Below are 23889 nucleotides of genomic sequence, written 5' to 3'. Positions count from 1 at the left end.
AAACCTGCAGATAGAAATTTTAGATAGTGTTTTTCAGATGTTGCATATGCTATTCCATGAGGTGGTTAGAACTGATTTTATAAAATCATGTATGGATTTCTTACCTAGTATGAATACTTTGGGTTATGATACATGCTGACCTGATTAGTTTCAGTAGTATACAGATACATATTATTTTCCTATTATATAACTTAAATAGAGAAGTTTGAGCATGAGGCCTAATGAAATCAATGAAATTATTTCTGATTTTTAAACATAATTGCTGTTTAATTAATCCCCAAGCCACCGTCAGAGTTAGAGCACACATCTACCCTGCTTTGGGAAGAGATATTATGCCTTCCGTCATATTTCTGGCTCCATAAATAACATAATTTTAGTAAAATAGTATGCCATTTTATTGCAAATACAGTAATGAGAAACAGCATTATTATCCTGTTTTACCCTTGTTGTAAAATTAATTATATCTAACCTAATCAACATAAAGTTGGCTTCTTTTTAGGAGTCTATTTCATGTGATGCATTCCATAATTTATTTCACTGTAGTTTTTATAATATCCTCCAAAATGAATATTAAGATATTTAGTTTAATTAAAAAAGAAAGTCATACTTTAAAAGGCAAGAAATACATCTAATTTGGCTGATTGGTTTGACACTTAGGTTTTATGATAAAACATCAGTTGCATGGGGCTTCCCTGGTGAGTCAGATGGTAAAGAATCTGCTTGCAATGTGGGAGACATGAGTTCGATCCCTGGGTTGGGAAGATCCCCTGGAGAAGGCCATGGCAACCCACTCCATCAGGTATTCTTGCCTGGAGAATCCCATGGACAGAGGAGCCTAGTGGGCTATAGTCCGTGGGGTTGCAAGGAGTAGGACATGACTGAATGTCTAGCACATCAGTTAGTTGCATGAGCCATTTTGAAGTGGCTCTGGGGACAGGCCAGATTTTGACAAAATTTTAACTCAGGCACACAGCAAGCTAAAAGCATTAAAGCGGTTCTACTCTAAAAGATAATCATGATAATCACGATAGTGTGATCACTCACCTAGAGCCAGACATCGTGGAATTTGAAGTCAAGTGGGCCTTAGGAAGCATCACTACGAACAAAGCTAGTGGAAGTGATGGAATTCCAGTTGAGCTATTTCAAATCTTAAAAGATGTGAAAGTGCTACACTCAATATGCCAGCAAATTTGGAAAACTCAGCAGTGGCCACAGGACTGGAAAAGGTCACTTTTCATTCCAATCCCTAAGAAAGGCAATGCCAAAGAATGTTCAAACTATGCACAATTGCACTCATCTTGCACGCTAGCAAAGTAATGCTCAAAATGATCAAAGCCAGGCTTCAACAATACGTGAACTGTGAATTTCCAGGTGTTCAAGCTGGATTTAGAAAAGGCAGAAGAACCAGAGATCAAATTGCTAACATCCATTAGATCATTGAAAAAGTGAGAGTTTTAGAAAAACATCTGCTTCTGCCTTATTGACTATGCCAAAGCCTTTGACTGTGTGGATCACGACAAACTGTAGAAACTTCTTAAAGAGATGGGAATATCAGACCACCTGATCTGCCTCCTGAGAAATTTGTATGCAGGTCAAGAAGTAACAGTTAGAACTGGACATGGAACAACAGACTGGTTCCAAATTGGGAAAGGAGTACATCAAGGCTGTATATTGTCACCTTGCTTATTTAACTTATATGCGGTGTACATCATGAGAAATCCTGGACTGGATGAAGCACAAGTTGGAATCAAGATTGCTGGGAAAAATATCAATCACCTCAGATATGCAGAAGACACCATACTTATGGCAGAAAGCAAAGAACTAAAGAGTCTGTTGATAAAAGTGAAAGAGGAAAGTGGAAAAGTTGGCTTAAAACTCAACATTCAGAAAATGAAGATCATGGCATCTGGTCCCATCACTTCATGGGAAATAGATGGGGAAACAATGGAAACAGTGACAAACTTTATTTTTTTTGGTCTCCAAAATCACTGCAGATGGTGACTGCAGCCATGAAATTAAAAGATGCTTACTCCTTGGAAGAAAAGTTATGACCACCCTAGATAGCATATTCAAAAGCAGAGACATTACTTTGCCAACAAAGGTCTGTCTAGTCAAAGCTATGGTTTTTCCAGTAGTCATGTATGGATGTCAGAGTTGGACTACAAAAGAAAGCTGAGCGCCGAGGCAATGATGCTTTTGAACTGTGGTGTTGGAGAAGTCTCTTGAGAGTCCCTTGGACAGCAGGGTGATCCAACCAGTCCATCCTAAAGGAAATCAGTTCTGAATATTCATTGGAAGGACTGATGCTGAAGCTGAAACTCCAATACTTTAGCCACCTGATGCAAAGAACTGACTCATTTGAAAAGACCCTGATGCTGGGAAAGATTGAAGGCGGGAGGAGAAGGGGACGACAGAGGATGAGATGGTTGGAAGGCATCACCAACTCAATGGACATGAGTTTGAGTGAACTTCAGGAGTTGGTAACGGGCAGGGAAGACTGGCGTGCTGCAATCCATGGGGTAGCAGAGTCAGACACAACTGAGCGACTGAACTGAACTGAACTCAGAAAGATGTATGTAAATAGGTATTTTGCTTTTCTCAACTCTTACTGAGACAAACTAAACAAAGTGCCTCTGGGTAACAGATAAGGATAACAGGTTAAGATAATGGCAATTTAAAAGTTTTGGCCTTTCTGGTATAGAACACAGAATGAGACATTGAGGACTGAATAATGAATATTTTCTCAAGTCAGATGATTTCCAATTATTTCCTTTCAACAAAATTGGAAAAGGCCCTAATCAAAGTGATAGGTGCCTTAGAATCCCACTGTGTCTTCGGTATACAATTCAGAGGGAGTTCATAGAACTGAATGTCAGCATTTTAGAGAGACTCCTTCCCTTCCTATCTCCTTTTATATGTGAATAAAAGATGTCGGTGGTCACATCTATGAGACAGGAAAATAAGGATAGACATAATTCTAAACATTCTCTCTCTCTTATTGTAATAAATCAGTTCAGTTCAGTTACTCAGTCGTGTCCGACTCTTTGCGACCCCATGGACTGCAGCACACCAGGCTTCCCTGTCCTTCACCAACTCCTGGAGCTTGCTCAAACTCATGTCCATCGAGTCGGTGATGCCATCCAACCATCTCATCCTGTCATTTGTAATAAATAGTCATTCCTGAATATGAGCTAGCGGGGGAAAATATCTCCACCCGTTTCATTGAGATGCATTGAAAATTACTTTTAGTATTATGCTTATATACCAAAAGTTAAAATATATTGATGTTTTGATCAATTGTGTACTATTAATAACTTGTAACCCTTAGATCTGGAAGGATTAAAAATATTTTTTTGTTGTTGTTTTTACATTTAGAGTTTGGTGGCCAGAGGGAAAAATATTCATATGTGTGTTGCAAATGCATAACATAACTTATAAAAAATGTTAAGATAAAATTCTGAGAAGGAAGAGAAATAGAATAGCTGTTCAGGGAGATACAGGAACAATGTAGAATCTTTAGCGTGAAAGAAAAGCTTATTTGTGTCTCTTTAAATGATAGTGGGTGGCAAATTCTAGGGTATTGCTGGGGGGATAACTCCAAGGGATTCATTTAAAATAGTGATGCAACTATTTTCAAACATTCATTTTTATAATATACTATTTAGGGAATTTTTTTTCAATCATTTAATCTTGAAATGATAAAATTAAGTAAGAATGTGTGCAGAGGTGTAGTTTTCATTTTTGGGGAGTATTTGAGTGAAAAAATTTGAAGTCTTCTGACAGTTTCTGAGTGGATGTTAGCAGGCCTGTGAAAGCAAATGGCCATGGCTAGACCCGAGTGTCCCACTGGCCTACTTCTTGAATTGCCTTTGAAGGGCTGCTCAGCTGTGATGTCAGTGGGTCCCACTCAGGGTCATTCAGCCGGAAAGAGAGGGTCAGATCTGCAGGGCACTGTTAGCCAGTATTACCCTCAGATAACTCTGCTTGATTGGTTATTATGACCATTTTTTTCCAAGTATATTTATCCAACATACAGATAGCACTCACTCTGTACCAGCCACTCTTCTAATTGCTTTCCAAATAGTAACTTATTTTAGTCTCGTAAAACCCTGTTAGGTAGATACTGTGATTATCTCCATATTACAGATGAGAAAACTGAGGCACAGAGAGATTAAATGACTTGCTAAATGTCACTTAGCCTATGAATGGCAGAGGGAAATGGTTCTATTCTCTGTACCCATGGTGGACCACCATCAGACTGCTTTCTCCCCAACGTACCTGGTACTTCATACTCATTTTCCTACACCCAACACTTGTCTGGATTACAAGTATGTTGGATTTGCCTGTGAGGATCCAGAGAATCCAGTTTTGAGATGCAAGAGTTGAATTTCAACGGCCTGTTTATTGACGCTGGCTTCCACAGCCATGAATCATGATCTAAATGTCTTATTCAGACAGGAAGACTGGGTAATTAGTATTGCAGGTCACTAGTAAAAGGCCTCAGAAAGCATCAAACCACCCCAAAAACTATTTTTCCTGGCCTCCTCCATACGACCTCATAACTCCAGTTTCAGAGGTTTGGAGTGGGCAAAGCACTCTTATGGTTTCCTTTACATCAGTGAGGAAAACAAATTACCCGGACAGAGCAGTTGAGGGGAGAAACTATTTTTCTGCCATCTGCTCCTGCCTTCCAAATGACTTCCATTGGGTTTGCCATTTGACACAGGGAGAGGGTGTCAAAAAAGGTTGCAAGAACTTGGAGGGTAAAAAGTACGTTAGGAAATTTGCCACTTTGCAAAAGGAAAACCGCTTTAAAAATACAACCCCCTCCTGAAAAAAACCAATCCCCCCTCTCCCCTAGACAACATAACTCTTTTTTAAAAGGTCCTGCATTTAGAGATAGATGGGTATCTGTTACAGTGCTCTCCGGGAAAGCAAAAATTACTTTGGGGGCATCTCTGGGACATTTCAATGTCCTTAATATTATATAGGGCACTGCAGAGCTACAGCTTGTTCTGGGGAGAAAAGCATTGGCTATGAGTTCTGCTAAGAAGGATGCGGGGATCAGCCAGTGCCTACACCACTAACCATCCTTAAATCTGTTAGAGAAATTTCCCAAAGTCTCATTTATTTTTTCCCTGCCTCGTAATTGTCTGAGTTGTTGGGAGCATCGGGAGATAGCACTGAAGTGAAAAACAAGCTTTGGTTTAAAAAGAGTCATGCTAATGTCCGGTACTCTTTGCAGCATTGAAGAGACATGTCTGTGTGTCATGGGGTAGATGATTATTAATATGACCTTGTGCCCTGATTATTCCCTGTCCTCTGTCCTATAAGAAAGAATTAAATAATAAAAAAATTGGGAGATTGAGGACAAGTGTGAGAGGAGAGGATCATCTTTGTGGTCTAAGGTACAGATAGAAGCATGGAAGCGCAGCATTGAATTTTGGACAACTTAGGAATGAGCAGAATTGCTGGGGGGCTAGGAATTGGATCCTCTTGAATTTTCTTTTCAAAGATGCAAATCAGAGATTTAAAATATACTTTAAAAATCTCCTGGGGCTTCCCTGGCGGCGGGAGTGGTAAAGAATCTGCCTACCAGTGGAGGAGATGTAAGAGACAGGGGTTCAATCCATGGGTCAGGAAGATCCCCTGGAGGAGGGCATGGCAAACCACTCCAGTATTCTTGTCTGGAGAATCCCATGAACAGAGGAGCCTGGCAGGCTGCAGTCCATAGGGCCACAAAGAGTCGGACATGACTGAAGCGACTTAGCATGCATGCATGCAGGGCTATTTTGACTGGGCTTTGGATGTGTCCTTGTGTTGAAATTGGATTGGCCACTTGGAGTTAGAGCTGCAGGAAAATCAGGAGAAGAATCTTAGCAACAATTAAGAACACATTTTCCACTGAGGCATTTTTAGGGTTCCAGAGCATAGATGGTTACTGCTCACATTGAGCTATCTTTGTACTGAAAAAAAATGGATAGAAAATAGATGACGTCATTGCTATGGTCTGAATATATGCACACCCCATTCATTGGTTACATTCAAACCCTCAGGGTGATTGTATTAGGAGGTGGTCTGTTTCCAAACCAGTGAGGTTGTGAGGGTTAAATGAGGTCTGGGAAATTCATCGATGCCAGCATGTTCCACATTATAGATATTCAACAAATGTTTATTAACTCAGAATTATAGATTAAAATTCAAATGTAAATGCATTTTGTTACAGTAGGGGCCCTAAATGTTTAAAATTGGTGGCACAATACATTAAAAATACATTAATTATTTCATTTCAGCCTTACCACAACCTGTATCAGCTGCTTTTTTATTTAATGAATGAGGGGCAAAGTGCTTAAATGTGTTGCTTAAGGTCCCACATCTAATAGTAAGTAGTATTGGCAGCGTTCAGACTCAAGGCTTCTGACTCTCCAAGGTCAGTGCTCTTTTTGCATCATCATTTATTACAGGCTGAACTGGGTTCCCCCTCAAATTCACATGTGGAAGTCTTGACCCCCAGTGCCTCAGAATGCCACTGTGTTAGGAGACAGGGCCTTAACAGAGGAAACAAGTTTAAGTGAGGCCATCAGGGTGGGCGCTAACACAAACTGACTGGTGTTCTTATAAGAAGAGGACGGTGAGACACCAGAAGAAAGGTCACGGGAAGACAGTGAGAAGGTGGCTGCCTGCACACCAAGGGGAGGGCCCCCAGGAGAAACCAAGGCTGCCAACACCTTGATCCTGGGCTTCAAGCCTCCAGAACTGTGAAAAACACATTTCTGTTGTATAAACCACCCAGTCTGTGAAATTTCATTAATGGTGGTCTTGGCATGACACCCATCTTATTTCTGTGCTGGAAATATCAATGGCTTCCACTGATTGTAAGTAAAGTCTAATTCCTTAGCCTGGCATTAGGTCCGTAGGACTCTTCTGACTTCTCCAGCCTACTATCCTTACTTCATTAAGTTTAAAATCGTCTTATATCCTGGTATCATCTCTACTTCTTTGGTAATGTTGTTTCCTTTCTATATCTAGGGGCTGAACTCTTTCTGGGTCTTCAAGGCCTGATCAAAGACCCCCGTGTCCCTGATCTTCCCCCCTTACTTTGCTTCTGGAAATCTTGTAATTAAGGTCAGGCTAACATGCAGCCTCTAGAGGCTGATGACCTGGGTTTTGAATTCTAGTTCTGTGCTCTGTGACCTTGGACAAGTTACTTAGGCTTTCGAAGCCTTATCGTTTTCCCTGTGCATGGGAATAACAGTAGTACCAGGGAAATTCTGAAGAATAAGAAAGATAATGCCTGTAAACTCCATTGTGAGTATGCTTCCTCCTACACCAGTGTAAATGTCCAAGGTAGATAATTTATTTCTTTATTACTTGGGTTTTATTATTCTTAATATTTCTCATGAATTCTTATTCTTTTTAAATTTTTCTTATTTTTTAAGGCTTTCATATTTTATCTCTACTAATCTAAAAGCACTTGGGTCTTTTCTGTAAACTTTTAAATTTTGTTGAAAATTCTGATTATTGGTCATGCATGCCCATTGTAAAAATTTCACTTAAACAGAAAAAAAAGAGGGAAAAAAAAATCACTTGTAATTTTGCCAACCAGAATATCTACTAACATTCTATGTATCCTTCCATTTTTTTTTCTGTGTGTAAATACATGGTTTTGCAATAAAAATGTGATCATATTAGATATATGGCTTGTATAAAGTGCTTTTTTCTCATAAGGGTAGGTATATGTCCCTCGGTCCATATTAGCAAATGTAGTCTGCCTCAGGGGTTCACCTTGGTGGCTTGCCCTGGTCCAGTGTATAGGTATGTTTTGTTTGGTTTGCATAGTTTAAAAAATTTAGCCAACTTAAATCAGGATATTTTACAAAAAAGGTACATTTTCCTGGTTTGGAAAATGTGAAGCTCCAGACACACTGGGGCTGGGTTTCAGGAAGCCAGTCACTGGCTTAGAACTGAGTAGTGCTGCTGCAGCGTACTCCTGGCCCACGCAGATCCTTGATCTACATCAGCGATGGGGATGGATAATGTAGCATTTTCTGGCTATTTGTGAACACAGCTATTCTCCTCAACTACAACAAGCAATCTGAGGGTTCAACCTAGTTTACTGTATCTTTAACCCTAGACCCTCAGTGCCTGTCACTTACTTAGCTCTTAATAATTCTGTGACATTAATATGTGAGTGAATGGACTCATTTGTGACATTTCACACATCCATATCACTCTTGGAGTGCATGGAGGACTCAGGATCCCACCAGAGCATTGGGCTTCTTTTGTCCCTTGGAGTGTCTCCCGCAGCTGGACTCAAAGGAGGGCTCCATCCACACTGGTAAGTTTGCGGACCCTGACATCTTTCTTCCAGGTTGGGGCGGAGGGGCTTGAACATTTTAAAAAGGCAACACATAGTAATCACTTCATTTCCTACCCAGATGCAGCCAGCTCTTTAGTGGAAGATGACAGCTCTTGAACAGTACCCGTGAGCCTTTCACAACATCTGACGTTGGAAGAGAGTAAAGCAAAGAACTCTGCCATCATCTACTGGTGGTTGCGCTTGCTTCTTTTGTTTCTCTTCGCTGTCTTTTAAGCACCAAGTGTGTCTCCTAGGAGCCGTGGGGTGCACCCTGCCTGAGTTCCTTGTGGGTGTTGGCGCTCAAATTAGAGGCTGGATTTCGGGGACAGCTGGAACGCTTCTTTGCTGCTCCACCCTGCAGGCAGCACGTGAGGCCCAACCACGAGATGTGAGGCAGGCCCCTTTAATCCTACACCAGAGTCTTAGCTTCCAAAACCCGATCCTCCAAAATTTGGACTTATATAACTTATTTGTTTATTTTTAAGCCAGTCCTGTCCAAGTTGAGAACACTTAAGACTCCCTTTTAGAGCAAATTTGGAACCCAACATTATCATTAACTAAATCTGCAAGCAACGGTTCTGTTAAAATACCAAGCGGTGCAGTTCTGAGGACTTTTATCGTCATGTTGCCCGTGGAATCACATTGTGTGGTGGTTTCTCTGAAAATCATCCTTGGGATTCTCTCTCTCTCCTCCACTCTCTCTCTCCTCTCTCCTTCTGTCCCTCTCTCTCGTAAACCATGGCCTGAGTTAAGGGAGGTGGCGAGTGGGGGGATGCTGTCGCTAAGATTTCCTGCTGTGTAGGAATCCCTTTCATTTGGATTTCAACAAGGGACCAGGTCATTCTTGTGTAACTGACCATTGTGGTTCTCCAACTAGGTCAGCTGGTGGGGCCTCTGGAAACCATAGCCTTTTGTAGAGCATGGTAAAGCAGAAAACATGATAAGATAACATATCTTTGGATCAAATTAGATGCTGTTTTATATTAGATTCTAGACTTGAGGGAACAGGTGCCAAAAATCTGATAAAAACATATGTGAAACCAAGGATTTACTGTATAGCACAGGGAACTCAACAAGGACTTACTGTATAGTACAGAAAACCTATACTCAACATCTTGCAATAACCTGAATGGAGAAGAATCTGAAATATATATATAAATCTCTTTGCTGTACGCCAGAAACTAACACAACATTTTAAATCAACTATACATAGGACACGACTTAGCGACTAAACAACAACAATAGTTCAATAACAGTTAAGAAACAAAGTACGTGAATATGTTCACTGATATGTGGTTTCAATTAGCGACAACACTGGAAACATTCTAAATGTTTAACAAGAGGAGAATAATTAAATTACCTATGACCATTTTCAACGATCTATTAAGGATTCATCAAAAGTTTTAAAGATCCTTCAGAGAGCCTTTAACAGTGTTGAGAGAAGTGTCTAGGTTAAAAAGAGTAGAAATAAAGTCACCTATGAAGTCTGAGATCAGTTATATTTATCGTATGGACAGAGATCCTTAGAAAATACACCACAATTTTAGGACAGGTTTTAGCTCTGCATGATGCAATGATGGGTAGTTTTTATTGTTTGTTTAGCCTTTTCAGCATTTTCAAACGTTTCTACAGTGAGCGTTTATTGCTTTGATTGTCAGGAAATAAAATGATTATAAGGTAGTCAACTTCCTGGTGGTAATGGATTTGGGTCCACATTTTCTTTCAATACCATTTTTTTTTTTAACCCTTACTTCACTTTATCTGCCACAGCTCCTCCAGTGAGGATCTGGAGGAAAAACCGAGACTTAGGTGAGGGAGGACTGGGCGATGTTCTGCTACACACAGAGCCGCAGCAATTTTCCTTGGGACCAGAGGTTCGTGGGCACCTATGAGCTACATGCGTTCTGTCTGGAATCCTGTCTGCAGATTCACAGAAACTAAGAAAGAAACGAGGCTGAAAGAGCCTTGCATCTGCTGATGGATCTCATCTTCAGATTAAAAAGAGTTCTAGCAGGACAGCCCTTCCCTCTTCTTATCCCCACAGCCCCTGCTCCCCTAAAACAATGTTAATGAAAGTGAAGACAGATGTTTTCAAGTTGTGGTGAGGCAGCCTGGTCCAAGCAAGGTGACTGGACTCCACACGCTGAGCTTTGTAGGTTGTCCGGCCAAGAGACGACTGGTTTATTCCTTGGGCCAGCCAGTTTCTTCAGGCCTGTGGGTTTCCTCCATGTGTTAAATGGATGTAACACAACTCAAAGCTTCTCTTGGAGCTGTTTCCCATGACCTCATCTCCCACTGCCTATACACATGGGGTGAAGTGCTCCCTTCAGGCACTGAAGGGTGGTATTGAAGGAGGACTTGAGCTGGGACTGAGAACAAGTCTTAGGAGCATTTTTAGGAAAGGAGACGAGTCTTCAGCTACCAAGCGTGGCCATAGTTGGGTTCATTACATCCACATACTGTTTATTGAGTGATTGTCTACATCTTGAGCCAGGCATCCAAGAATTCCCCCAGATTCTTAGAGAAGCCTCAGTTTCCTCCATTAGCATCCCAGCCGTCCTTTTCATTAAAGGCTTGGATCCCTATTTGGTGTGGGACCAGTACTAGTCTTGAAATTGATGAGTCTGGGTTGAAATCTCACCTCTGTCACCTGCAAGTACTGTGGCTTCAGGCAAGTTACTTAATCTCTCAAAGGCTTATTTTCCCCACATTTAAAGTAAGAATAATAATGCCAGCCTCATGCGTTTTTTATTTACTTACTTACTGATTTATTTTTCGCTGTGCTGGGTCTTCATTGTCTCTACTTGCGGTCCGAGGGCTTTTTACTGCTGTGACTTCTCTTGTTGCCGAGCACAGGCTCTAGGCTGTGGGCTTCAAGAGTTGCAGTAGTGGCTTCATGCTCTGAGGCACGTGGAATCTTCTGCAAGTAGGGATTGAACCTGTGTCCCCCACATCGGCAGGCTGACTTAACCACTGGACCACCTAGGAAGTCCCTGAGGTTGTTTTAGAGCGGGGTTGCTAAATTTCGCAAATAAAAATATAGACATCCAGTTAAATTGGAATGTCAGATGAATGAAAATACTATTTTAGTATTAGTATATCCTAAATATTGCACAGGATATTCTTATTACTAAAAAAATCATTTGTTTCTTATTTTACGTTCCAACTTACCTGAGTGTTCTGCGTTTTACCTAACAATCCTATTCCTGTGGCTGAAATAAAGGGATTTATCTGAAAGCCCCTGCCCATGCCTCAGTGAATACTCTTTCCTCTGTACCTTTCTCTCCCAGGGAGGGCCCTGTGATTATGCTTCCCTTTTCCATGATAGGAGACGTAAAGACTGTGACCAGGTTGGTGGAAAGAAGGTGACCGTGATCAGTTAGATGAGGACATCTCCACGGGAGGAGTAAGAGAGGAGAGAGGACATGCAGGCTGGTATGAACTATTTGTTGTCATTTCGTTGTTCAGTTGTGTCTGACTCTTTGCAACCCCATGGACTGCAGCACACCAGGCTTCCCTGTCCTTCACCATCTCCCGGAGTTTGCTCAAATTCGTGAGCTAAGACTCTAGCAAATAGTGTCCCTTGGTCGTGTGTGCCTTGAGATGCTCCACCTGTTCTCTGCAAGGCTGACAATGGAGGTGACACATGGGGTCATGAGGCACCCAGACGGAGATGCTGACCCCAGGGAAACCCCAGCTAGCCATGACCATTCATAGGCTTCAAAGGCCAACTGCTGTGCTAGACAGAGGGACTTTCCTGGAGGTGATTTTTACAGAGAAGGGGTAAAGAGGACTGGGTGCCCCAGAGGCCTTACTGAGATTCTGGGGAAATCCGGGGCACAAGCTGGCACCGCCTGTCCTTCTGCTCCTTTCTATGGGTCTTCCCCAAGCTCCCCCACCCCAAACTTGAATCCCGTCTGACTTCAGCCCCCTCGGCTCGTGGGGTGCAGATGGACAGGTGGCAAGTCACCCTCTGGTCTTTGTGTGCATCACAGGCTGCTGCAGGGCCCCCAGAACCTCAGGGTGTCATTGTCCTATTCTGACCATCGAATTCCGGGTGAGGAACCCAGCTGTCGTCGGCTTCAGGGAATTTTTCCACCAGGATTGAAATCGGGGCCAAGAAAGCGGGGGCATGCAGAAGGCATTCTTTCTCCTATTCAGATGTGCTTTCTCTTTAGTTGGGATATTAGAAAATGCTGTTTTCACCCAGAGTCCTAGATGAAAGTGTTGAATTTCATTACAGTGAGAAAACACAGGAAGAGATTCTCATTTCTGCCATGTTTCCACCCTCATCCCTCCTTTTAAAATTTAGACATTTTAATATATATTATTTAAAGTTAACAAAATTAAATTAATTCAAGCCATGCCCAGTCGGGGTGGGAGTGGGAGAAAAAGAAAAATTTTAAAGGGAAACCTCTGTTTCTAGTCTCTACTTAAGTATCACAGTCATCTTGTTACTTTTATTTTGGAAGAGCAGAAGTAATATTTGACTATTACTTTCTAAATAGTTTTCCTTTCACTTAATATACTTTCTAAAATTTTTATTCATTCTAAGGAAAACCATCTTAAATTTTTAAAATTTCATTTTTATTTTTTATCAAAGTACAGTTGATTTACAATGTTGTCCCAGTCTCTGCTGTATGGCAAAGTGACTCATACATGCATTCTTTTAAAAATATTCTTTTCCATTATGGTTTATCCCAGGAGATTGAATATAGTTCCCTGTGCTACACTGTAGGACCTTGATGTTTATTTATTCTAAACGTAATAGTTTGCATATACCAACCCCAAAGTGTGTTAGTTGCTCAGTCATGTCTGACTCTTTGCTCCTCTGTCCATGGGATTTTCCAGGCAAGGATACTGGAGTGGGTTGCCATTTCCTTCTCCAACCAACCCCAAATTCCTCCCCAAATTCCAGTCTACCCCTCTCCCTCCCCCTCATGGCAATCACAAGTCTGTTCTCTATATCTGTGAGTACGTTAAAGAATATCTTTAAAATGTAGCATTTGATATATATATTTCCTCCCTATCATGTGAATATAAACATATGCTATTAAAAATTTAATATACTCATCTGTGTATCATTTAAAACTCTTTCAGGAACACAGTTCTTGAACAACTTCATGAAGTTATTTGAAGTCAGAAGTTCCTGTTATCATCTGGGTAACAATAGGCAGATTTAGTGAAAGGTTTACTCCATTCTGGAACATGGACGTTCTAGGTATTTAGTCCTCCCAGGAACACTAGGGTATTTTTTTGTTCGCCCCATTTTACGGATAAGAAAACTGAGTCTAAGAGAGGTAAAGTCAAGGTCATAGCACTGGTAAATGGAAGTCAGATTCAAATCAGAGCAGTTTGAGTACAGTCCGTGCAATCACCTCTCTCTCTAACCTTTTAGGAAAACAAACAAACCCAACAGGTATTGATACCACCACTTGGCAGGAAAACAGCAGGCAATAGTTCTGTTGAAAGAGTTCATTCAGAACGAAAGGGTAAGAGTGTCCTTCCCGCAACTTTTAATGCATTGCATGCAGTTTCCAACTTGCAGAGGTTGGATTCTAAACGTTGATTTAAAAGCGGTTTCACCATTCCCTTGCTCTCTGCTCCAAGGCACTTTGTACACACCTCTCCTATTACACTCAGCATCTTGTCCCTTGGGAGCTTACAGTTCTCTCCCTGACAGGGCTCCCGGCTGCTCAAAGCCAGGGACCTGGCCTTGTATTTCCTTTGGTATTCTCAGCACCCAGCACAGCGCCCAGCCCTCGGAGACCCAAAGTGTACGTATTGTATTAAATTGCAAGTCATTTGTTTGGAACTCAGTACACATTTCCCAAAAGAAATGCATTACAAACAGGAGTGGAAGGGTTATGTTTCCAACCATCCCACAAGAGTTTATTTAACCTTTCTCTCGTCTACCAAAAGTACGAAGTTATCTGGAGCCGTGGGTGGGGCGAGAGGTGGGCTTGGTAGAGACAGGGAGATAGAAGTCTTCCTCCCCTTTCCTAGGTCAGACCTAGATGAAATGTCACGTGGATTGGAGTTCATCTTTGACTCCCTCCAATCTGCTTTTCTATCTCTCCCATCTATCGGTCATTTCTGTCTCCAGGATTTCTACTCAGTATCCAGCTGTGGTCCCTTGCCCAGGTCTTCCCTTTTCTTCCCCAAATAACCTACTTGACCCTCTTCACCAGTCAAAATTCCTGTTTCCTGAATGCAAGTGAGCATGGTGGTTGTCCAGGAGGAAATTCACAGATTAGCAAGAATTAACTCAATTATTGCTAGTCTATGAATGATAGGCCCTAACATCCCTCCACTGCCACCTCACCCTCACGTGCCACCAGTGCTAAGCACGTGGCTGTTTATAGCACAGTAGTTAAGATTATAGGATTTAGAGACAGATTTGAATACTGGTTCTACCTCAAAGTTATATGGGCTAGGGAAAGTAAGTTCTCTACACCTCAGTTGTTGCATCTGTAAAATGAGAATAACTATAGTTATATTTTTTTCTTTTGTCTGCACCATGTGGCTTGCAGGATCTTAGTTCCCAGACTAGGGATTGAACCCCCACCCTCCATAGTGAAAGTACCGAGTTCTAACCACTGGACTGCCAGGGAATACCTGAGAGCTATTAATAAAAGTCTTTTTAAATTTTAAATTAATTTATTTTTTAATTGAAGGATAATTGCTTTATAGAGTTGTGTTGGTTTCTGCCAAACACCAACATGAATCATCCATAGGTATTCATATTTCCCCTCCCTTTTGAACCTCCCTCCCACCTCCCACCCCATCCTACTTCCTCTAGGTTGTTACAGAGCCTTGGTTTGAGTTCTCTGAGTCATACAGCAAATTCCCATTGGCTATCTATTTTACATATGTTAATAGAAGAGAGCTACAAATAATCCTTTAAAAACATTTAGTGTTATATCACTTATCAGGCACAGTGCTAAGGACTTTTAGTTCATTGATTGACTTTATCTTCCCAACAATCCCGTGAGGTAGATACTTGATTATTAACTGTTATAAAGGAGAGTGACTCTTGAAAGTGGTAAATTAATTATTATTTATTCTCTGCCTTCCTTTCTTCCAAAAAGGTTTTAAGACAACATGCTACATTGATAACATTTCTGGCAGAATGGATGGGAGAAGACCTTCCTGGGAGGAGATTTTTCAAGGCAAAGGGAGCAGGGACTGCTGTCAGAGATCATCCATGGCTGAAAATGTATCCTGAGAGTCCATTCCATTATGTAGTTCCTGTTTCCACAACTTCTTCCCTTCCTCTGCCTCTGAATGTGCCGAATCTGCAAGTGGTCCAAGTTTTTTCTCTAGCCCCTTTCTTTCTTTTTTAATTTTTTTACACAGCCAGTGACAGCTGCAAGGTGGTGGGGGCCGGGCGGATGGCAGCAGCTGTTTGTATGTATGGGATCTCTGTAGTCTTTCTTTGTGAGTCAGGGGCTGTCTGTATATCACCCGCTACCACCTGGCAAGACATTTCGTTCCATGTATGTTGTTTAAATGTTTCCTGGATGATATCATAAACACAGAAGGAGGGGGGACCTTCAGATACGGATTTCCAGCCCTTTACTTCCCGACGCAGGAACATCCTAGGGCGATTTTCTCCTCTAGCTCAGCAGACAGCTTGCAATTTGCTCCCTGGTCCTTCCCATTTACCAGACAGAGATTTTAATGCCAGTGGGGCAGGCATCTGAACAGAAGCCACAGTGTAGTCCTGGAGAACACCGAGCAGAAGCCGAAGGCAGAGGCAGGTGGCAGGCTTGCCCCACGGCCCCTCACTGGGGTCCTGGTGACTGAGTGCCTTCCCTTCTCTGGGTCTCAGTTTCCTCTTCAGTCAAGCAAGCAGGATGAGCTGAACTCTCTCTGGTCCCTTCTGAGCTTTCAGACTCTTTGATTCTTTGATAAACTACCCAGGACAGAGAGCTGATCATCCTTGGTAATCTTGCCCTTGGGGTGCACAGTCTGTTGTGACCCATGTAAGCCTGTTCAAATGTTTCCTCATCCTTAAAATTAAGCAATTTCCCCTTATGTTAACCAAACATTTCTTGTAATTTGATTGTAATTTGAGGTTTTTTTCTTTTTTTTTGGTTGTCATTGTTATTAGGACTTCTAAAAATATAGGAAGAATTCTACCCTGTACTCCTATTAGGGTGATACCTTTGTTATACATATACTGACATATTTGTTCTAACCTAGGTGATTAGTTTTCAAAGACTTAATAGCAATAGGATTCTATTTTTATACGACATTTATATTTAAAAGCTGGGTTTCCCTTGTAGCTCAGATGGCAAAGAACCTGCTTCTGCAAAGCAGGAGACGGGTTTGATCCTTGTGTTGGGAAGATCCCCTGGAGAAGGGAATGGCAACCCACTCCAGTATTCTTGCCTACAGAATTCCATGGACAGACCATGGGATCACAAAAAGTGGACACGACTGAGTAACTAATACACATGTTTAAAAGCTATTTCACATATGTAATTTCATTTGAACCTCAAACTAAAAGTAAGAAGAGAAATTGTAGTCATTTTTATAAGTGAAGAGTTTCAGGATAAATAAATACAAATTCCTTGAATAATATTTCATCTTACAGTTACTAAGTGAAAGAGTCAGGATCCAAACCCAGGTCTTTACTCAGAGTCTAGTGCTCAGGCAATGAGAACTCATATTAATTTACAGCAGTACCACCAGCTAGCTCCCCTTGCTTGAGTTTCTTCTGTGTCCTGGGTACCCTACTATGTGCGTGCATACATGCTCTTTTGCTTCATTTGTGTCGGACTCTTTGTGACCCCATGGACTGTAGCTCACCAGGCCCCTCTGTCCATGGGGATTCTCCAGGCAAGAACACTGGAGTGTGTTGCCATGCCCTCCTCCAGGGGATCTTCCCGACCCAGGGATTGAACCCGTGTTACTTGTGTCTTCTGCGTTGGCAGGCAGGTTCTTTACCACTAGTGCCACCTGGGATGCCCAGGTGCTCTGCTTCCATCTCAAATCCTGGAGACAACTATGCAATAGAAGTATTATCACACTTGGCTGAGAGATGAAACAATTGAAGTTAGGAGAAATCAAGCTTGCTAATGTGCACTGAAAGCAAAATTCAAATCCAAGCCCAGTCTTTTGACAGTGCCTCCTTTCACTTAAATATGCATCGCCTCTTGAGAGTCCCTTGGACTGCAAGGAGATCCAACCAGTCCATTCTGAAGGAGATCAGCCCTGGGATTTCTTTGGAAGGAATGATGCTAAAGCTGAAACTCCAGTACTTTGGCCACCTCATGAGAAGAGTTGACTCATTGGAAAAGACCCTGATGCTGGGAGGGATTGAGGGCAGGAGGAGAAGGGGACGACTGAGGATGAGATGGCTGGATGGCATCACTGACTCGATGGATGTGAGTCTGAGTGAACTCTGGGAGTTGGTGATGGACAGGGAGGCCTGGCGTGCTGCGATTCATGGGGTCACAAAGAGTTGGACACAACTGAGTAACTGAACTGAACTGAAAAGGAGGCCTAATATAGTTTAATTTTCAGAATTTTTTTTAGGCTACACGAATTAAGGTTCCATGAAAGTACAGTTAACGGAAATGACCAATTGTTTGAATCCCATTCAGCCAACTGGAATTTGTCAGTTGCCCTTAATTTCTCCTGTAATACAGCAGTCTGTGTCTTGGTCTTTCTTTTCTAGATTTTCTCTTATTTATTTCAAACAATATTTTTATTACTTTCTTTCCTGCATTCTCTTAAAATATCTCTTTTTAAGAGACTGGCATTTAAAGTGAGCATGGCATTCTTAGTTAGAACTTGGATGATGACCAGTAGAAGAATGAGACTCGAGCTTCTTCCTCTTTCCCTGCCTCTTTCCGGTTTATATGTCCCAAGATCATTTTAAGTTTATTTGTAATCTGTTTTCCTGACAATTTCACCTAAGCCTTGCCCATTCTATATCTGCATAATTCATTGCCTATTCCTAAACACTGCAACTTCTTTTATGAAATGGGGATAATGTGTACAGTGTGAGGAATAGAGTCAATAATTATGTAATATCCTGTATGGTGACAGATGGTAACTAGATTTATTAGGGCGATCATTTTGAAATGTTTAAAAGTATTGAATTACTATGTTATATAACAGGAACTAACATAATGCTGTCGGTCAGTTTATATTTCAAAAACAAACTCATAGAAAAAGAGATCAGATTTGTGGTTGGGGAAGGGGATGGACTGAAGACAATTAAGAGGTACAAACTTCCAGTTAGAAGATAAATGAATAAGCACTAGGGATGTCATGGACAATAAGATAAATATAATTTACACTGTTGTATGTGACATATCAAAGTTGTTAACTGTTCTCATCACTAGGAAAAAAATTTTTTATATTTCTTTAACATTGCATCTAAATGAAATGATGGATGTTCACTAAACTGTTTGTGGTCATCATTTTATGATAGGTAAGGCAAATCATTATGCTGTACACTGTAAACTCACACAGTGCTGTATGTCAATTGCAGTATATGATTCCTGTCTTATTCACACTTCATAGATTTGGTGATGTTCAATCAAACAGTGTGTAGGGAAAGCACTTGGGAAAGTATAAAGAACCGTGGGCATGGAGAATTATAGTATATTTTGCTTTTGAAAAACTTAATCTATAGAAATGGAGCTAAATGGATTGTTCGGGGAAATGAAGATTTGAATGTTCTGGATTTATTAGTTTTATGTTGTATATAATAATTATATAGAATAATTTAATATATCACTAAATCATTTTAAAGGAAAGGCTTTGTATGCATTATTTAGAGAACTGTCCTTTTCTGATCATAGACTGATATGTAGGGGTTATTCAAACAGAAGATTGATGCCTTCTGTGCTTCTCCCCATACCTCCCGGCTTTTCCAAAGTTTTCTGCCTGTAGTCTCTGAGCTACTCGCCTACAAGCCCCACACCTGGTACTGTTATGCACCTGTGTTAGCTTTCCTTTAAAGTCCCCACGTTTCCTGGTATTAAGGAAACCTTTTAAAATGTTAACTCTTTCCATGTAGTTCCACAATAATAATGAATTTCTGGCATCCATTGACTGAGGAAATACTCAGTGACAGTAGGACATTACAAACCCAGAAAACCCTTTAAATGGATTTATATTTAATCGATTACAACTGCATCCAAATGCTTTTGAAAAATACACAGACATATCTAAGACATTATTCTACTAGGCATGCGTATGAACACTCAGCAGATATTTGTCACATAAAAACTTGGATAAGAAGAGGATGAAAATGTGCAGGTAATGCTTGTGTTATCTGTGGATTTGTGACCCTTTTGTTATAACTCCATCCCCAATCCCTGCCCTGGGGCCCAGAGCTCAGAAACCCCTCACCCAGTATACAGTAGGCACTCAGTTGTCTCAACTAGATTATAATTTTGAGGATAGCAAGGAAATTGTAGGCCCTTCTGTATCTCCAGCAGAACTCAACATTGTACTGAGAGAAAGCTGCCCACTTTCAAATAAACCCGATTAGCATCAGCTACCAACAGAGGTATTTCTGGAGGACCTTATTAAAAGGAAGCTTCTAAAATTTAAACCACCTAGAAGGAATAGGTTTTTGATTCCAGAAAACTTGTGTTTCTCTGCTAGGGTAAGTGAAAGTAAGTACGGAGTTAGAAAAGCATGAGAAGAGGGGGCAGGGCCTGTGAAGCAGAGCTGCTTGCTCAAAGGCAGGGAGAACATAGAAACCTCATCCTCTGAAGCTAGGCTCAGCCTCTGCTAAGTAGTCTCAGGCCGCATCAGAGAGGAGGTGACCAGAACACTCGGTGGTGACTGAAGTGGCAGACGAGAGGCCTAGTTCACCATGTCTTGAAGTGGCAGTGGCCAAAGGCGATTTATGGATCCATAAATCACAAGCTAAAGCAGAGTAAATACTGTCAAGGGCAGTGTGACATCAAGAATTCATGAGAGGATTCACTCACCTCGACAATGCTGGATAGAGCAGTCCGATCATGTTGAAGAGAAACTCTTAACACAGGTTCTTGGAGGCTCAAATGACGTGAAAGGCTGCAGAGAGAGCCTCGGGCACCCTGACTCTGGTGCCCACTTCACCTTGCAGCAAAGGAAGTGAAAGTGTCAAAATGAAGAGAAGAAAGTCAACATTCTGTCTAAGGGGAAAAATGCAGACACAGGCGTTTTTCTTTTTTTCTTTTTATGGGGTGGAGGGTTCGGAAGTTCTCTGGTTGAAGAGGAATCTGTAAAGGGAAACAAGAAATAATCTTTCCTAGTTCTTGTTTTTCCTGGGTTTATCCTGAAATCTGAGGCATGATTTTTATATATAAATATAAGCTGCAAAACAAATTGCCAATGGGATATGGGAGAGAAATGATGTTACAGCTGCTTTAGGTTAATTTGATTTTCTTTCATGTTTCAGAGCTGCCGTGATATTCCTGACCTCGGTGATTTCTGCTGAATTGAAATTGGGTAAAATGGATTCCCCCAGGCCTAGACAGAGCCTTAACCATAGAACTGTAAGGAAAATAGCACTGAATTGTAAAACATAATTGACATTGAACTTGTGACTTACTGAAGAAAAGGAATGAATGAATGAACAGGGGGGTCTTGGTGAAGAACATTCTCTGGCCCTTTCTAACTCCTCTTAAGTAACGTCATGCAGACCATGGACCAGTTGACCTTGCGACCAAGGCGAGCAAGTGACCAGCTTGTCCCAGGCTTTGTCAGCTTTCGCATGGAACGTCCCGCATCCTGGCAAACCCCTGATACGGGTATACTGGGACGGTGGTTACCCTGGGCCTCTGTGACCCTTGCTGTCTTCCAGGGCACACTAACGATCAACCCCTAGGGCCTTGAGCTGCCCTGTCCTGCATATCTCACTCCATCTTATCCACTGGGAGTTGTGGTGTGTCGCAGATACTAATGATCCTTTTTGCCAATTTATCTTCCCTTATCACCTCCTTCCTTATTGGTGAAGCCCTGATTTTATCCTTTTGTTCACCTACTGAGTGGCTGTGTGACCATAATCCCAGTTCATCAAGATTGGGGGGTGGGGGGTGGATCTTGATTAATCTAAGCCAAGCATGCAATTTTAGTCTCCTCGTCAGAGACTGAGTTAGCCGGGGACCATGTTATGCACTGGTGTGGTATTACCAGTTGTTAAAACTTTGAAATGCTCTGCAGTGGTTGGTACAGAGATGTTGCCCAAGTGCCCTGGCTCCTGCCCCAGGATTCCTGTGGTAAACTTCCCTGTTTCAGCTACTGAAGGGTTAATGTCTAGCAATACCATAGGTTTCCCTGGTGACTCAGTTGGTAAAGAATCCACCTGCAATGCCGGAGAGCCTTGGGTTGGGAAGATCCCTAGGAGGAGGAAATGGCAACCCACTCCAGTATTCTGGCCTGGAGAATCCCATGGACAGAGGAGCCTGGCGGGCTACAGTCCATGGGGTTGCAACAAGCGGACACGACTGAGTGACTAAACCACCACCACCAACACCATGGGGGCTTCCTGGACCCTAGCTCCAGGTCTCCTGCTTGGTTGGTTCATTGCCCTTTCCTTCGTGTGTTATTAATATTTATTTTGTAGAATATCTTGCCTGTGAAGTGAAGTAAAGTGAAAGTCGCTCAGTTGTCTCCATTCTTTGTGACCCCACGGACTGCATAGTCCATAGAATTCTCCAGGCCAAAATACTGGAGTGGGTAGCCTTTCCCTTCTCCAGGGGATCTTCCCAACCCAGGGATAGAACCCAGGTCTCCTGCATTGCAGGCAGATTCTTTACCAGCTGAGCCACAAGGGAAGCCCAAGAATACTGGAGTGGGTAGCCTATCCCTTCTCAAGCGGATCTTCCTGACCCAGGAATTGAACTGGGGTCTCCTCCATCGCACATGGATTCTTTACCAACTGAGCTATGAGGGAAGCCCCATCTTGCCTGTATGTGAGCTACTTCTGGTGACAGGTGTCAACACTAAGAACTTTACCCACCTTTTTTTTTTGACTGTGCCACACAGCGTGCGGTATCTTCGTTCCCCAACCAGGGATTGAACGCGTGTCACCTCCATTAGAAGTGCAGAGTCTGAACCACTGGACCACCAGGAAAGTCCCCCCACTTTCCTAAGTGGACCCAGTGGCTGCCACCAGGGTCCAGGGTCCAGGTTCGTCGGTCATGGCATGGTCTCAGTGCGGATGTCCACGGCAGCAGGTACCGTGTTCGGTGCCAGCCCAGGTCTACCGCAGGATTCTGGCCATAGCCTATAAACCTCAGAGTGCCTTGGTTTTTCAGAGAATACAACCTTTTAGTCAATTCCTTTTCAGCTTCCATCACTACGCAAGTTAGCTTTCGTATGTACCATGCCACCTGAAACTTAGTGTTGTAGAACAGTAACCATTTATCTAGCTGTGGGTCATCAATCTGGACTTGGCTTAGCCGGGTTCAGCCATGGATCTGCAGTCAACTACTGGAGTGGCTGAGACGGGCTGACCTGGAGTGACCTCAGCTTCATTCCATTGGTCAAAGCAAGTCACAAGCACAGGCCAGATTCAAGGGCTGGAAAAATAGTCTCTGCTTCTTGGGAGAGTAGATACAGAGAGAGGAGTCAATTACCACAGTCATCTGGAGCTTGTTCTTGGTACTCCAACCGGCACAAGGTGGAAGATCAGGGCCAGGGAAACAGAAGGAAGCCCCTTCTCCTCTGCAGACTCGGGGCACTGCAGGGGAACAAGTGGATCTGTCTAAGCCGTCCCAAGTCTGGGAGCAAAGCCTGGCTTGAGGAGATGCATGTGAGGAAGGCTGTGAATTACCATCAGGCTCTACTTAGATTTTCTCGCCTTTAAATGCGGTGGTACATGATTCATTCACACTCTTTTCCCTTCCACCCTGGAAATCAGGACTGTTCTAGCTGACAGCTCCTCCATTCAGCAACACACAGTAGAGTGAGAACTAAACTGATGTCGTTTGAAAGTCAAGACTGCTCAAACCGAGGTTTGAGGTTGTTGGTCACTGCATCGTTATCTGCCCTATCCTGACAGAGGAGGTATTTAACGAAGTACCAGTCCTGAGGAACATTGCATTAAAAAGATGAGTGTTGTAAGTAAATAAAGTGGGGGACAATAAGAAACTGCTCATTTTCTCTTTGGTGTTTATTCTCTTTCTGCATTTTGGTGATATGAAACGCTCTGAGTTTTGACCTGACACTTGGGTACCTAGCCAGGGAGTGCGTTTCTTAGCTTCCTTTATATCTGTGTCCATATCGCCATGTTCAGACCAGTGGGATGTAAGCACAAGAGATGGTGTAATTCCGTGTTGTCTCCTTAAAGGGAAAGCGTCTTGACTTAAACTCTCTATTTCAACTTCCACTGCTTGAGAAATGGTAACCACTGGTGCTATCTTGGAAGCCATGTATTGAAAATGTGAGAGCCACTTAGCCAGCCTTGGGCCACTCTCTGTATTGATAAATGAAAGAGAGATTAACTTCTACTTTGGCCCTTGTATTTTAGAGTCTGTTTGCTATGGCAGCCTAAGGTAGATCATAAC

General features: G+C 42.2%; 1 protein-coding gene across 2 annotated transcripts in view; it reads right to left on the bottom strand.

Moving 5' to 3' along the window:
- RBPJ (recombination signal binding protein for immunoglobulin kappa J region) overlaps positions 1-20478 on the bottom strand; it is a 237907-nt gene extending 217429 nt beyond the window's left edge. For both annotated transcript variants that reach the window (XM_040237974.1, XM_040237977.1), the window contains exon 1: positions 20326-20478. The gene's annotated coding sequence lies outside the window, so the exon portion shown is untranslated. The remainder of the gene's footprint in view (positions 1-20325) is intronic.
- Between the last annotated feature and the right edge of the window lie 3411 nt (positions 20479-23889).

The sequence above is a fragment of the Oryx dammah genome, unplaced genomic scaffold (assembly GCF_014754425.2).
Source record: "Oryx dammah isolate SB20612 unplaced genomic scaffold, SCBI_Odam_1.1 HiC_scaffold_3, whole genome shotgun sequence".
In the NCBI taxonomy this organism is placed as follows: Eukaryota; Metazoa; Chordata; class Mammalia; order Artiodactyla; family Bovidae; genus Oryx; species Oryx dammah.
Note: the sequence above shows the minus strand (reverse complement) of the source record. Positions and strands in the feature narration are given on the sequence as shown.